The sequence below is a fragment of the Budorcas taxicolor genome, chromosome 17 (assembly GCF_023091745.1).
Source record: "Budorcas taxicolor isolate Tak-1 chromosome 17, Takin1.1, whole genome shotgun sequence".
In the NCBI taxonomy this organism is placed as follows: Eukaryota; Metazoa; Chordata; class Mammalia; order Artiodactyla; family Bovidae; genus Budorcas; species Budorcas taxicolor.
The window spans coordinates 60,338,328-60,355,592 of record NC_068926.1 but is presented as its reverse complement, the minus strand read 5'-3'; positions in this window follow the sequence as shown (position 1 = coordinate 60,355,592).

Sequence of the window (17,265 nt, the reverse complement as noted above, 5' to 3'; positions counted from 1 at the left end):
ACAGCTCTTACATTCCAATCAGAGATAGCACATGTCCCAGGGACAAAACACGCTCATCCGCCCTTGGCACGGGGGTGTCACCAGACTGGCGTTTCAGAGCTGGAGGTTTTCAAAGCCTTAAATGGTCTCCCTGTGGTCACTCTCCGTTTTGTGCGGAGGGGCAGGCTCTCAGGATGGAGGGCTGGGTGACATCGGACCCGCCGGACAAACAGGAACCCGGGGATGAGCTGAGGCTCTTCTATTCTTGGTCTTGGCTCCCCGTGTGGTCTTCCCTGCCAGGGTGCAGTCAAGTTTAAGGGATCATCCTGTCAATCCCATTCCTCACCCCCATCCCGCCCCCCAAGAGTCACCACATAACTTTTATAAATTTCCCTTGTATTTGTTTTCCCCAAACGGTATTTGTGTTCATAAACACAGAGCATCCTCTTGACAAACTGCAATGTGAAGGTTTCTAGGATGTCTCCTGCAGGGACAGGCAGGCAGGTCCTGTAGAATCTGTTCAAGTGGGGTGGCCAGAACACCAGGCGGGGTGAGCAGCTCGGCGAAGGGTTCTTGGACCCACAGGATCTCCTTCTTAGAATAATAATGACCAACGGTCTCTGCTGCCTCTCACTGCCTCCTTCCCCGCAGCTTCTAGCAAAAAGGCTAATCACCTCCATCCCTGTTCTCTTGGTCTCCTCCATTTCCCACCTTCTTTCAATCCCATCTTCTCTTTCCCTGTCCCTGCATGATCCATCCTTCCCTGCCTCCTTCCCTTCCTCCCTCCTTCCTTTCTTCTTAATCTGTCATTCTCTCTTCCCACTACACCCATCACCGTTTCTCATCCCCTCTTTTCCTCTCTCCTCAGAGCTCTCTTATTTAGGGAAGGAAATTTACAGTGAGAACTACAGGCCAAGTCTCTGGGCCCTTCAGAGTCGGGGGCCTCAGGGAACTGATTTTAACTGAACCAGCAAGCTTTCTTTGACAATACTGGGGGGACTGTAAATGAAAACAACCCTCTTGGAGGTGCTTTGGCAGGTGGCAGTTTATTTTTAAAAGTGCACACCATGACTGTTCCACTTCTAGAAAAGTTTTCTAAACAAGCCCCCAAAGGGCTTCCCTGGTGGCTCAGCGGTAAAGAATCTGCCTGCCAATGCAGGAGACATGGGTTCGATCCCCGGTCCAAGAAGATAACTACATGCCGAGGGTCACCTGAGCCCAGGCACCACAACAACCGAGCCTGTGCTCTAGAGCCCAGGAGTTGCAGCTCCTGAAGCCTGCATCCCCCGGAGCCCGTGCTGCACAACAAAAGAAGCCACCACAGCGAGAAGTCAGCACGCCACATCTGGAGAAAAGCCTGCAGAGCAACGGAGACCCAGCACAGTCAAAAAAATAAATTAAGTAAGTAAAATTATTATTTTTTTAAAAAAGAAGTCCCCAGAAATATGGATAAGTATTTTTATATAAAAATGTCCATAACTATGAAACATGCAATAACACACAAAAAATTGAGAATTTAGATGTGCCAAAATGGGAGACTGGGAAAATGATGTTTTAGCTATAGGTGGAATACTACACAGTCACTAAAAATCCAATTTTATGGGAGGAAAGTAGATTTAAAGTAGTATATATTTTAAGGATTCCATTTTCTTTATGTGTATGCATCTCTGTGTGTGTGTGTGTTAGTGAAGTCGCTCAGTCGTGTCCGACTCTTTGCAACCCTATGGACTGTAGCCCATCAGGCTCCTCCATCCATGGAATTTTCTAGGCAAGAGTACTGGAGTGGGTTGCCATTTCCTTCTCCAGGGGATCTTCCTGACCTGGGGATCGAACCCGGGTCTCCCACATTGCAGGCAGATGCTTTACCATCAGAGCCACCAGGGAACTGTGTGTGTTACATACCCATTAAAACAATGCTGTGTATACATCAAGAAGTTAATACTACTGGGAGGCAGAAACACAGAGTTTGAAGGGTTTGAAAGGTCGGTGTTTGAAGCTGGGTAATAAGTAGAATGGATAGACAACAAGGTCCTACTGTATAGCACAGGGAACTATATTCAATATCCTTTAATAAACCATAATGGAAAAGAATACATATATATGAATAACTGAGTCATTTTGCTGTACAGAAGAAATTAATTCAGCACTGTAAATCAACTTGACTTCAATAAAATTAAATATATAGATATGAAGGTGAATAATGAAATCGCCATGTTTCATTGTACCATCCTTCCTCCTTCTGCGTACCTTCGAAGCTCTTCCATAACAAAATATTAATACTTTCAACGTTTACGGTGATGCATGGCTCTTCCGTTGGCCAAGAGAAAAAGATGTAGAGAGTTCAAGTCCATGTCCCTTTCAAGGCTCTTGCTTTAGAGCTCCCCAGAGGCTTTCTTTGCCCTTGCAGCCATGGTTCTGGATTCCAGGGGTTCATAAACCCAGATGACACCCTGTTCCTCCTGAGCGGGGCCACAGTGAGTAAGTGGGGTGTGTTCCCTGCTCAGATTTCCAGTTCTGATAGTGAGCTGCCTAGGACGAGTCAGCAAGAACAGTGACTCTGGAGAAATCAATTAGGTGGGTTTGCAATGAGAGGTTGTCCCAAGGGGCCCGGAGCTAATGTAGACGGCCTTGTCGAAAAGGGGAATGAGAAAGAGGGCCTTTTAGGCCTGGGGGACATTTGGTTGCTATTATGAATGAACAAATCCAGCGAAGCTGAAACAGGAAAATGGCAAAACTGGGCATCTCAGTGGGCTGGAGAGAGGCCCAATGACCCTGGGGCTAAGTAATTCCAAATGGTCTTTGAAACCTTCTGACAGTGGGGCCACTGAGACCTGGGGGCCATGGGGAAGGGGAGCCACAGGTCCCATTACAAAGGGGCTGAGGTTCGGGGCCCTGAGCCATTTTAGAGAAGGTTAATTATTGCCCTCCCTTGCCAAAATCCTTAAAGGAACCATCAGAAGTAGGTGTTCTTATCCACGACTAGCCTGCTGCAGGCTGGCTTTGGAGAGAAGGGAGAAGTCGAAACTTGTCACAGCTGGACACAGAACCTGTTGGTTCAGTCTTCAGAACCGCAGCCTGTAGTCCCCGGGGCAGGCCTTGCATGGATTCTGCATGGCCAGCTCCTCTGCAGCGCCTAGAACTCACAGGCAAGGGTAACTCCTTGATGGATGAACAAACAAATCAATTAACTCATGAACACTTCTTTGGCCTCCTGCCCAACAGCTCCACTTTTATGGCATTACTGCCCCAAGTGGGTGTCTGGGGTCATCTGCTACCCTGTCGTCCATTGATGGGTCCCGAACACTGAATCCCGAGCTCCAGCCTAACTATACCAATCAGAACCTCTGACCTGTAGCATAGGCAATTTTAATACTTACCCGGATCATTCACATGGTCACTCACAATGACAGCGCTGCTGCAGGCATACCTACCACTCACTCCGAGAAGAAGCTCCTAAAGGCACATAAGTCCTGCAAAGTGACATCATCAGAAATACTATTATGACCGTCTGTGTTTCTTACAGGTAAGTATCACTGGTAGATATTATATCTACCATTTGTTTCACATTCATCATGTGTCAGGGACTTCCCTGGTGGTCCAGTGGTTAAGACTCCTCGCTTTCAGGGGCAGTTGTTCGATCTCTGGTTGGGTAACTAAGATCCCACATGGCCTGCTGCCTGGCCGAAAAAAAAAAAAAGAAAGAAAAAAAATAGGGAGACTGCTTATCATGTGTCAGACACTGTGTCAAGAAGCATTGTGTATGTATTATTTCATTTACTCCTGAAACAATCCCTTCAAGTAGTTAGTAAACTTGTTTTGCAGGAGAGGAACCATTGCCTAGGAAGTGAAATGATTTGCCCAAAGCCACAAACCTTTCAACAATATCAATGGCAACAGTAATAACAGTAATAACTTAACCCAAGTCTCCTGTGTTCTCCTGCATTGCAGGCAGATTCTTTACCCACTGAGCCATCAGGGAAGCCAAGTATGAGATGAGTGAGTGAAAGTCGTTGAGTTGTATCCGACTCTTTGCAACCCCACAGACTATATAGCCCATGGGATTCTCCAGGCCAGAATACTGAAGAGGGTAGCCTTTTCTTTCTCCAGCGGATCTTCCCAACCCAGGGATCAAACCCAGGTCTCCCACACTGCAGGCGGATTCTTCACCAACTGAGCCACAAGGGAAGCCCAAGAATACTGGAGGGGGTAGCCAATCCCTTCTCCAGCGGATCTTCCCGACCCAGAAATCAAACTGGGGTCTCCTGTGTTGCAATGGGATTCTTTACCCGCTGAGCCATCAGGGAAGCCGACTAAGAGATGACCCCACCATAATTCAAGGCTAATATCCAGAATGTTATTGAGGGCTTCCTGGGAGGCAGGCAATATGCTAAGTACTGATTTATTTTTTGGCTGCACTGCGTGGCTTATGGGATTTTAGTTCCCTGACCAGGGATCAAACCCAGGCCCTTGGCAATGAGAACTCAGGGTTCTAACTCCTGGACCACAGCAGAATTTCCTAAGAATTGATTTTTCAATTTTTTTTTCATTTAATCCATGTCATGTAACTTTACATGGATTATTTAATTTCCTTCTCAAAATTTGATAAGGTATGGATCATTATAATCCCTGTTTTACAGCTGAGGAGACTGAGGCCGAGAGAGACCCACTCCCCAAGGCCACAGAGCAAAGAAGCCATGATGGTGGGATCTGACTCCTAAAAACTCCAGGAGGGGATGAGTTGTTTCCACTGATTCCAGAACTGTCTACCCATTCTCTCCTCATGGCTAGATATTTTTAAGCCTTAGACCGGTTTTGAGTCTAGTAGAATGTGGAAATAAGCTCCAAGTCTTCTGAGGAGTAGAGCTGGTGTAGAACAAAAGTTAGGCATTGTGGACGTTAGCCTTGAATGATGGTGGGGTCATCTCTTACTTGGCTTCCCCGATAGCTCAGCAGGTAAAGAATCTGCCTGCAATGCAGGAGACACAGGTGACTTGGGTTCAGTCCCTGGGTTAAGAAGATCCTCTGGAGGAGGAAATGGCAACCCACTCCAGCATCCTCGCCTGGAAAATCCCATGGACAGAGGAATCTGGCGGGCTACAGTCCATGGGGTCCCACAGAGTCAGACCCAATTGAGCGACTAAGCACGCACAACTCTCACTCAGTTTACCCACCTGCTAAATGGGGAGATTGGCAAGGGCTAAACAGGAGAGTCAAGGAACCACTAAGGGAAAGTGAAATGGACTAAGAGTGAAGGACTGGGGTCCTGGGACTTCCCTGGTGGTCCAGCGCTTAAGGATCCCCGCTTCTATCCTGGGTCAGGGAGCTAAGATGCCACGTGCCTCCTGGCCAAAATACCAAAACATACAAAACAGAAGCAATATTGTAACAAATTCAATTAAGACTTTAAAAATGGTCCACATCAAAAATATCTTTAAAAAAAATAAGTAAAAAAATTGGGGTTCTGATCCCAGAGCTGACCCCAATTTATCATGTCCAGGGTGACCCCTCCCCCTCCCTGGGCCTCAGTTTCCACGACTGTACCATCACTCTAAGACCCTATGTTCCTGAACCCCGCCTTTCCTGACCTTCCAGTTCAGGGTATCTATGAGCCCTTTCTGCTAGCTCAGAAGCTCAACTCTTACAGAAAGAAGAAAGCATCTATATATATAAGAGTCTGAAGACCAAAAATGCCACGAAGTGGAAGTGGAAGTTTTCCCAGTCATTAAAAAGGGAAAATCAGCCTCCCTAAGAAAACAAATTCTCCTCTCACTGTAAGTGCGGGTTATCAATCGGAATTCTGATGACTTTGGGGCCGACAATTTTAACAACCACTTAAGTCTCACCCTGCTCCTTTTATCTGAGTGCTACACAAACATTGTTAAACACACAAGCCGAGGCCAGGGAAAATGGTATCATCTTGGAGTGCAGAAGACCCCGGGAACTGAGGTGTCCACAGGCCCCTCCCGACCACTCTTCCATCCACAGGCCTAATCAATGGCCTGGCTCGACTTAGATTTAATAAGTCTGGACTCTTGCACTTTTGACCTAGCTGGTAGATAACAATTCCTTTAGCTGAGCCGCGGGTTATTAGGCATGAAGAGTCCATTTGATAAATAGATGACATTTTATTTATCTGAATTTCTGGAGGAAGGGTGTTTATTTTAAAAGAAAGGAATGTCATTTATAAATAATTTATTTGCCCAGTCTGAGTTAAAACATTGAGTCTATTGAAGGAAAAAAATAACTCAGAAGGATCTCTGACACGTTATTGACTTAAAAAACAAAATAAAACAAACAAACAAAAACCCCGAGCTCTTGATACCTGGGTTCTTCTCATTCTTTTTAGTCTCCTTAACGCCTAATTGAGTGGCATTTTGATTCATTGCTCTATTTTGCGTGGAATCTCATGGTTGAAAATGACTTTCTTGTTTGTCACAAAGTAGGTGTAATTCTGCAACGATTTTTTAATTCGACAGTGGTAGAAACAACCAGTCATTCCCATCCTTAAGGATGGGTTAAAACAAGGATACATCTGCAAAATGAAACATGCCTGACATCCCTGATGGTGTAGGACTTTATTCATTACTTTTCTCTCAGTCTCCATCTCTCTCTTAGTGACGTGGGTCCACACACATCACTAAGTTTAAAAAAAGGTTACAAAATAGTTTGTGAATTTGTGAATTTGCACAGCCATGCATCTACAAGGTATTTTTGCTTTTGTTTTTGTTTTTTTTTTTTCGGCTGCATTGCATGGCAAGTAGGATCTTAGTTCCCTGACCAGGGATCAAACCCCTGCCCCCTGTACTGGAAGCTTGGAGTCTTAACTGCTGGACCCCCAGGGAAGTCCATACAAGGGAATTTAAATACCCAGTTGTAGGGAAGTGGTTAGATAAATCATGATTTAATCCCAAGAGTGGAATACTATATGGCCATTAAAAGGAGAAAAAAGGAACCCCATTTCTGAGATATATTACTAAAGAAAAAGCTAAGGTTCATAGCAGCGGGTCTAGAATATGTGTAGAAAAGGAGAAAGGTACCAAAGGAAGTGATGACTTTGGTTGCTCGGGGGTGGGGAATGGAGTTGTAGGGACAAATGTAGGAGGCAAGCTTTTACTCCTTATGCTTCTGTAGCTTTGAACATGGGAACCATGTGAGTATTCGCCTTTTAAAAATAAGTGAAAATAATTAAATTATTTAAAATAGTCAAAGAATACCTGTGACTCTCTAAGCAGAGTAACATGCTTAAAATGACATTTAAACTTTTAGAGTTAGTCACCTCCTTGGTTTGTGGATGTTTTTACACATTTCCTCTTTTGCTTTCCACATTTTCTGATATTTCTGTAATGCACATTAAAAAGAGCTCTTCTGTATGTTTTTTTTTTAAAAAAAAAAAAAAGGAAGGAAGGAAGAAAATGAATTTCCCGTCTTTACTCTCAATGGCAAGGATTCCCTTATATATGTATTAAATATCTCTGAAGTCATCATTGTAAAATGACTAGGGGTGGTGGGGGACATGGAAAAAGACTAATAAAAAGAGGCTTATGGGCATTTGGGTGGGATGAGAAGGACTTCCAGATGTATGGAAGCCAGATTTGAAAAGAGGGTGAGGAGGCCCTAGACCAGGATGGAGTGTGATGGACTTCAGAAATGCATGGCTGCCCTGAGCCTTCGTGCTAAGGGACCCCAAATGCCCAGCACTCATAATGATTACCCCGTGGAAAACGGAGAGAGGGGAGAGGAAGTCAGGATCCCCTTTTAACGAAGGAGAAATTTGAATGCTGCATAGGGCTCCTCAAAGGCCACTGAGGATCAGAGAGAACAGATTCTGAGTTAAGCCCCTTCCTTTGCAATGATAAAGATGGCAAGAAGACGGGACTTCCCTTGCGGCCCAGTGGCTAAGCCTCTGAGCTCCCAATGCAGGGGGCCGGGGTTTGATCCCTGGTCAGGGAACCAGAGCCCACATGATGCAACTAAGACTCCATGCAGCCAAATAAATAAATAATCTTCTTTTAAAAAATGACAAGAAGAATGTCTAATTGCAATCAACGGCTCATTCCATGCCCGCCACTGGGCAAAACACTCTAGTGTCTTTATCTTGTTTAACCCCATGGATTGTGGGGAGGATTGAACAAGACAACACCCTTTGGGCTGTGGACAGCCTTGGAACTGACCATGGTTAAGCTCTATCCTGTCTTGTCAGTAGGCTGGATCTAAGAGGCAACTGGTCGTCTATGTATAGTGACACTGTTCGTGACTGTCCCTGTCTGTTTCTGTCACATCTTCGTTTCCAGCGTGCTGGTTGAACTTGCAAAGGCCAGCAGTTGAAATTCTTTGGCAGGAACTGTCTCTAGCCACTGGAGCCTGCTCAGCTTGCTCACAAGCAAACTGAAATTGTCAGAGAATTAATGTCCCGCCTTCCTCGCCCCTGGGTGGGTTACTCTCGGGTGTGTGGTATACACTGATTCCCACAATTCCCCAGTAGAATTAAGCCCCAAAGCCCACCCAGGAAACTTGCTTGACTAGGTACCCTGTACTGCCATCTGCCTCCCTTCCCTGCCTCGCTTTCCCATGCTCCTCCAGGTTTTCCTAAGATCATCTCCCAAAGTAACTCCTTGTACCGGAAACTTTGTCTCAGGATCTGCTTCTGGGGACTCTGCCTAAGACATACTCCCTACCTATTGTAACCCACGCTGTGGTTTAGCCGTTCAGTCCCACCCGACTCTTTGTGAACCCATGGACTGCAGACCTCCAGCTCCTCCGTCCATGGGCTTCTCCAGGCAAGAATGCTGGAGCCGGTTGCCATTTCCTTCTCCAGGGGATCTTCCCGACCCAGGGATCGAACCCAGGTCTCCTGCATGGCAGGCAGATTCTTTACTGACTGAGTCTGCAGGGGTGCCCATGCTGTGCCCTTTCGAAAACTACCCACCCTCTGTTGCTTCCTCTCCCATCAGTAGGGCCTTGGATGGGTTTCAAACCTCATTCACATCTCTTATCTCAATTGAACTTCCCCTGATTCTGTGAGACAGATATGCAGGGCTTCTCACTGGACCCTCCTTTTATGAATAAGGAAACTGAGAATCAGAGATGTGGCATCATTTCCTCGAGAACACACACAGCTCGGAAGGGGCAGAGCTCAAATCTCAGGCTTTTGATTCTCTCCCTCACCTCCGGACCGTGATACTGGCCTACGTCCCCCTTCTCTCATAAGAATATCTTGTATTTATGTATCAATGTATACATTTTTCTGGATAATAGCTTTTTAAATGAATGAATGAATGAATGACTTTTGGCTGCACTGGGTCTTCGTGGCTGCTCAGGCTTTCTCTAGTTATTGCGGGCGGGGGCTACTCTCCAGTTGCGATGTGTGGGCTTCTCATCGAGGTGGCTTCTCTGGGGGAGCACGGGCTCTCGGGCACGCAGGCACAGTAGGGTGGCACACGGGCTTAGTTGCCCAGTGGTACATGGAATCTTCCCAGACCAGGGATCAAATCCGTGTCCCCTGCATTGGCAGGCAGACTCCTAACCACTGGACCACCAGGGAAATCCCTGGATAACATCTGATTGAAACTTCGTGACAGCTCTGTATTTTATTATTATCATTTATGGATGAAGAATTTGAGACTTGCAGAGGTCAAGCCATTTATCTAAGAATGGCCATTTGTCTGTCACCTGGCCAGTGAGAGGTCTTTGGACTTCTGGTTCAAGTTCTCATCTAGGCTACCTGCATGCTCCTCTCCTTGTCTACCTTATGGGTCAGGCAGAGGCAGCTGCGGACACAGGAGAACATCACAGGAGCCCAGAAGGTAAATCGGTTTTTGGAAGAGTCTTTAACAGTAAGCTGGTCCATCTCACTTAGAGGACAACTTGAACCTAAGGAGAAAGATCTCAAGAGAACCTTGCTCCCAACTCAGTATATTTTACGGCAGAGGACTGGCCAACGTTCAGAACTGGGCTCAGTCCTCAACTGCTGATTCTCTAGTCTGTCTTGAAGGGAGATAAGAAGGTGTTTGGGTTCTGGGGGAGGGGATCACCATAAGAACCAACCACAGTGAATTCATAATAGTATGGGAAAAGCAAGGGTCAGGCCGCCCTGGCGACTGCTCATAATACAATGATGTTGACCCCTTATTGTGATCCATCCTGTGATGTGATAGCTCCTCTTACTAACCTGGTTATCCCGAGCAGTAATTGGTTGAGGAATGGACCTGTGACACAGTTCTGGCCAATGACATATAAGAAGTTTGCTAGAAGGAAGGGGGCTAGTTTCCAAAGACCGCCCCCCCCCTACCACCAATAAACCAGACTTCCCAGTATTCATGCCTTTGTGTTGTCTCCCCCACCCCTTGAACTTGGGCTGGCCCTAAGATGGAATTTTGATTCACAGATATAGTGACAGTGACGCTGTGTGACTTCTGAGGCTTGGTCATAAGAAGCCTTGCAGCTGCCACCTAGATCTCCTGTTCCAGAGGAAGCCAGCTGCCTTGTGAGGTGTCTGACATGCTGTGAGGAAGCCCAAGTGAATTGCATGGAAGGGATGGATGCATGTAACGAGAGAGACACCTGGCCATCCATCTTCCAGCTGCTTAATCCTCCCAGCAGAAGCACTAGACAAGAAGCTATCTTGGACTCTGAGCTCAGCTGTCATTTGAATGACGACAACCCCAGCTGTCATCTGACTGCAATCTCTCAAGAGACCTGTCCCCCCACCCACAAATGACAACTGCCCTGCTGAACCCAGTCAACTCAAAGAACCATGAGAGAGAAGAACTTCTGGGGAAAGCTGTCTTGCTGTGAAGAGATAGAAAGATGTCCCCAACTTCTTTTCCCTGGGACATGTCAGGTCTAGATGCAGCCAACTAGGACACAAGAGATGTCATTGTTGAAGGCAAGGACCACACACAAAGGATGGCAGAGTGAGGAGAAGGAAAGAATCTGAATCCCTGATGGCACTGTGGCACTGCTGGGTCAACCCAGCCCTGAAACCCACTCTACCTTGGACTTCCTGTTGAGCAAAATCATGTCTTCACTGTTGGCACCAGTTTAGGCTTTCTCTTATTTGCATTAAAAGCTTCCTAATTCATCTCTAGAGTAGGGAAGTTGATCCGGGCTAGGAGGCAGAGAAGAGAGAGGTTAGGTAAAGTCCACATGTGTTTCAACACGGGTTCTGCTACTTCTTCGGCTTCCCTGGTGGCTTAGATGATAAAGAATCTGCCTGCAATGCAGAAGACCTGGGTTCGATCCCTGGGTTAGGAAGACCCCCTGGAGAAGGGAATGGCAGCCCATTCCAATATTCTTGCCTGGAGAATTCCATGGACAGAGCAGCCTGGCGGGCTACAGAGTCAGACACGACAGAGAGACTAACACTTCACTTCTGCTACTTCTTAGCTGTGTGGCCTTGGCAAGCCTCTTAACTTCCCTCTGAGCCTTCTCTTCCTCATCTTTAAGGTGGGGGAAATAATTCTGCCCACCTCTTGGGGTTGCGATTAATAGTCAATGAACAAATGTATGTAAAAGACTTATGCCAGATGACTGACCCATAGGAGACATGTGGGTTCGTAAGCCATGACTACCACCAAGGCACACTTTGAACAGTTCTTGAGTGCCCTGTACCTGTCACCATCTGACATCCCCCAAAAACGGGATGGCTTGGCACCTGCCCCAGAGAACATTAGACGGAAGGTCTTCCCAGAGCCCCACGTATTCCCATCACTGTCCTGGACTTCCAGAAGTCTAGGGCCCAGCACGACACATCAGGACCCCAGATGCTTGCTCTCAGCACACCTGCTTGTTCACTGGCTCTGGGGCAAAATTTGCTTTGAAGTTGGCCTGTCACACCACCTGCTCCCGACCGGTTTGAGATTGAAGTTTAAAACCAAACCAAAGTTTCTTCCCCTTCTCCTTAATGTTCCTCAATAAACAGGAGCTCACATTCATTGCACTGTCAGAGGGGCAGGTGAGAAGGGAGTCTTGGAGATGCTCACCAGGCTTCATTTAATCAGAACCAGTGATGGCTTTCCTGCAAGCATACTGCCCTGCTGCTGCTAAGTCGCTTCAGTCGTGTCTGACTGTGCGACCCCATAGACAGCAGCCCACCAGGCTCCCCCATCCCTGGGATTCTCCAGGCAAGAACACTGGAGTGGGGTGCCATTTCCCACTCCAATGCATGAAAGTGAAAAGTGAAAGTGAAGTCACTCAGTTGTGTCCGACTCTTCGAAACCCCATGGACTGCAGCCTACCAGGCTCCTCCATCCATGGGATTTTCCAGGCAAGAGTACTGGAGTGGGGTGCCGTTGCCTTCTCCATACTGCCCTAAGCTGTTGCAATTAAATGGATGTGGCATTCATACAGAGGTAGAAGCAATGTTTGAAGGCCTTATTGGGGGAAGGGGAAATTGAGCAATCATTTGAGAAGATCTCAGGTGTTTTGTGTCTGAAAGCAGGTACCCCCAGATCTGAAAGCAGATTCCCAACTGGATCCTAAGATTTAAGAGTTAGGAGTAGAAGAAGGAAAAGCCAGAGCTGATGATGAAACTTGGCATGTGCTCATCCTAGGGTATCTGTTTTTATGAGCAGCATCTGGATTCACTGACATCCCTGCTGTATCTGTTGTTAAATATTTTGAAAACTGCTCGTGGGAAAAAGTCTTTTCAAAGACATCAGCAATCTTCTATCTTTAAAAATGGAAACTTTGATTTGACTTTGGGCTTTGGGAGAGAGAGATCACCAAAATGGGTGAGAAAAGGGATCTTGCTGGGTGTGATTAAGCTGGAGCTGTGTTTTTTAAATTAATTTTTTAATTGAAGTATAATTGCTTTACAATGTTGTATTAGTTTGGAGCTGTGCTTTTAAGGTCACTAACCTCTGGGCTAATAGAGGTGTATTCATGTTACAAAGTAACTGAGCTGTCCCATTGTCCTGTAGGGAGGGATGTTTTTGAGGAGAAAATTATATGTTTGAGAATTGCCTGCAAAGGATGAGGATGGATAGAAAGCAATGAAAAGTGCTACGGTAGGAAGGTGGGTTACTCTGGGATCAAGCAGCGTTGCCTGTGGGCCCAGGTAACAAAATATGGCATAGAACTGGGGGAAGGACCGCCCCCCCCCGGCCCCGCCCCCGACCAGCCACCTCTGCTCACACACCATGTGACCTTGGGAAAGCGGAAAGAGGATTATCTTGTTATTGACCACTTTCCCAGGAGCCCCTTTTATCAGAGCAATGGTGGCGTCATCTCAGGACAGAGGTGTCCTTCCCAAACAAGGGAAGACGTGCATAGTTTGGAGTCTGTATTAGATAAATTGGTGTGTGAGCAATCTGCTCTTTTGGTACCCTCAGCAATACTTGGTATCCATCAAGAACTTGTACAGTGGCAAGTGACAGAAATTAAACTCCAGTTGGCTTAGCCCAGAAGGAATTTATTAGCTCAGAAAATTGGAAAGTCCAGAGATTTCCCTGGTGGTCCAGTGGTTAGGACTCAGTGCTTTCACTTCCAGGGCCTGGGTTCATTCTTTGGTTGGGGAACTAAGACCCCGCAAACCACACAGTGAGGCAAAAAAAAAAAAAAAAAAAAAGTGAGAAGTCCAGGAATAGTAATGGCTTCAGGCACAGCTTGACTCAGGGCCTCAAATGATATGGTCAGGTGTTTTTGCTTTCCCTGTCTCATAAAACATTAAAAGTGAGAGATGTGGATTCAGGCAGTGATGATCAGTGGATACGATCATTAGAGGAAAGGCTGATGAGGAAATTTGCAATGAAGAGTTCAGGTTGTCATCACCTGAATTCCCTGGTCAACTGAAGCATTCAGTTAACAGTGGGACAACCAGACATTGTGAGGCCTCTGTGATGCATTCTTATGAAAAGCTCGAATCTGAATCTACTTAAGCTTTGTGTTAGTTTGGATTCCCCCTGAAGCAACCCTAAGATGAAAATTCAAGTACACATAATAAATTTTGGAAGTATTCCCTGGAAATGCTGGTAGTGGAATGAGAAAATGAGACAAGGAAGGGAAGACAGCCAGTAAAAGCTGAGTTATCTAACAAGTTACCACTGTGGGTGATTAGAGCTTAACCCTGGAACCCTCAGCCCAGGAAGTCTGCAAGCCAGTGTAAACTAGTCCTTCAGAGTCATCCCACCCAAGGGATGGGATACAGGAGTACTTATCGAGCAGTTCTTATAAGTCACTGGTTAAGGGATATTCCTGGGGGTGTGGGGAGATTTGAATCTCTAGCACTTCTGATCAGTGGATCCTGGTAGCTGAGACAATATCCAGGTACAGAAATGCCAAAACTGTCAGTCCATCCTGAAATGATATAGGCAAGAGGACAGGCAGGGGGCCCAAATTCTACTACAAGTCTTTAAAGCTCTCTGGTATTTACAAGAAACACAAGGGATGGGAAACAAGTTAAATGATACCATGGGAACATTACCTAATGACAAAGGGGTCAATTCTCCAAAAAGACTAGCAATCCTCAACATGTATGCACCTAACAACAGAGACTCAAAACACACAAGGCAAAACCCGTAAACCTGCAAGGAGGAAAAAAAAAAACATATCCAATACACATCCAAAAATACACATCCAATATTACAGTTGGAGAATTCAGCACCCCCTATCAGTAACTGACAGACTGAGCTGGCAGAAAATCATTACAGCATGATCAGTCAACTGGATATAATTGACATCTATAGACTATTTCATCCAACAACAGCAGAAAATACACTCTTCTCAAGCTCACTGGCAACATTCACCAAGACAGACCATATTCTGGGTCATAAAACACACCTTAACAACATAAAAGAATAGAAGCCATAGAGTGTATGCTCTTAGACCAGGATGGAATTAAACTAGAAATCAGTAACAAAAAGATAATTAGAAACTCCCCCAGATACTTGGAGATTAAACAACATTAAGTAACACATTAATAGCCTAATAGCCTAATAGCCTAATAGATTAATCTAATAATAGATTAAACAATACTTCTAGATAACACATGAGTCAAAGAAGTCTTAAGAGAAATGTAAAAAGATTTCAACTAAACAAAAATTAAAATACAACTTTTCAAAATGTGTGGGATGCCGGGAAAGCAGTGCTTAGAGAAAAATTTATAGAACTGAGTGTACCTTTTAGAAAAGAAGAGCGCTCTGATATCAATAATCTAAGGTTCCACCTTAGGAAACTAGAAAAAAAGAGAAGGATAAATCTAAAGTCGGCAGAAGAAAATTTTAATCAATGAAATTAAAAACAGAAAATCAACAGAGAAAATACATGAACCTAAATGACACCCAGGAAGCAGGCAGTCAAGTCTAGAATGTGGGACATTATCTATGACTTGTTTCTGCAACAAGTCAGTGGCATGAAAAAGATGCTGGGGACTGTCCTACATGAAAAGACAGCTTAAAGGTGCACCAACCAAACGCAATGTATGTACTCGTCCAGACCCTAATTAGAACAAGACAACCATAAAAGAGTTTCTAAAGACAATCAGGAAAATTTGATCCTAACCTGAGTATTAGATGATAGCAAACAATTATTGTCAAGTTTGTTAATGTGATAGTAGCACTGAAGTCACGTAAGAAAAACGCCCATGTTATTAAGAAATGCCCGTGAAAATAAGGCTGAAATAACACAATGGCTGGGATTTCTTTTACAATTCTTGGGACTTGCCCAATGGTCTGATGGCTAAGACTCTATGCTCCCAATACAGGGGACCTGGGTTCGATTCCTGGTCAGGGAACTAGATCTTGAATGTTACAACGAAGATCCCGCGGGCCACAACTAAGATGCAGTGCAGCCAGATAAACAAATAAGTATCTATAAAAAATAAAAAATAAAATTCCTCAGTGACTATTTTAAATAAAACCAAGGTCTAACCCGGCCCTTCCTTCTCCTTATCTTAATCCTGGACCTGTCAGAGCCTGCATTTCTTTAACATTTAAATAAAATTTAAAATCATAGATTACTTGGCACTAATTTTCATATTTTAAAATATTGCATTAAATGGATACATGTGTACGTTTGGCTGAGTCCTTTCGCTGTTCAGCTGAAACTATCACAAGAGTTGCTTGCTAATCGGCTATACCACAACACGAAACAAAAAGTTTTTTAAAAAATTTAAAAACTCAATTGTATTCTATACACAGAAATAAACAAGTGGAAGTTGGACAATACTGCATTAAAATACTATTTATCCTGATTACCGAGTTTAGGGGGCAGCCCCTTAAATTCTGTGGGAGGGAAGCATCAGTCCTATCACTGTACCTAATTCAAGTCACTCTGTTCCTTGCCTGGGGGATGCCCTGCCTGGGGGTAACCAGAGCCGGTCGCTGTTTCCCAGATAATTACCCAAGGAAGGGTTTCCCACCTTCCACTCTCACCGCATCTACATAGTTTACACCCTCTTCCAACGTTCAAGGAGCCGCAATGGGGGACAGAGTCCAAGTTTAGGACAGGGTGGCTTGTGGTTAATTAGGAGCCTGGCCAAGTGGGAACACGCTATTTACAATCCCTGCCTTGATTGGCAGATCCAGACTCTCAGGCTGCCTGGAGTCTCATTAGTGTTTTTAAAGCAGCTTTAAAATAGCCAACCCAAGTGCTTGTCGCCTGTTCACGCTGCCTTCTTACTTTCACCCGCTTCTAAAGGAATGCAAGCCTCAGTCTCCCACCGCTGCCCCCATCCCTAGGTGGACACCTTGTGGAGTTTCTGGGGTCGTTTCTCTGTCTGGTTCCAGCAGGAAACAAAGACAAGATTTGAGTCTTTGACTGTGTACACACGCGACGGTCCCTGGCTCTTAGGCGCAAGAATCCTTGTTCAATGCATAGAGTTCTATTTCACATGCTCCTCAAACCCTCTTGGAAATGAATAAAATGTCACACTTGCAAGAGCCCTGAAGAATAACTGATTCCCAGGCTTCTAAACTCTTTTTATGAGGTACACAATGGAAGCTCTAACTTCAGGGGGATCTGGGGTTAAACTCCAGCTCCAGTTGCTGTGGGTCTTTAGACTAGTGACTTAACCTCTCTGAGTCTGAGTCAAATAGGAATAAAAATTATTTGGGCCTAATAGGGTTGTCAGGCTTCCCTGCTGGCTCAGACAGTCAAGAATCTGCCTGTAGGGCAAGAGGCTCAGGTTCAATCCCTGGGTCAGGAAGATCCTCTGGAGAAGGGAATGGCTGCCCACACCAGTATTCTTGCCTGGAGAATTCCATGGACAGAGGGCCCTGGCAGGCTATATAGTCCATGGGGTCACAAAGAGTTGGACACGACTGAGCGACTAACACTTTCAGTTTTCAA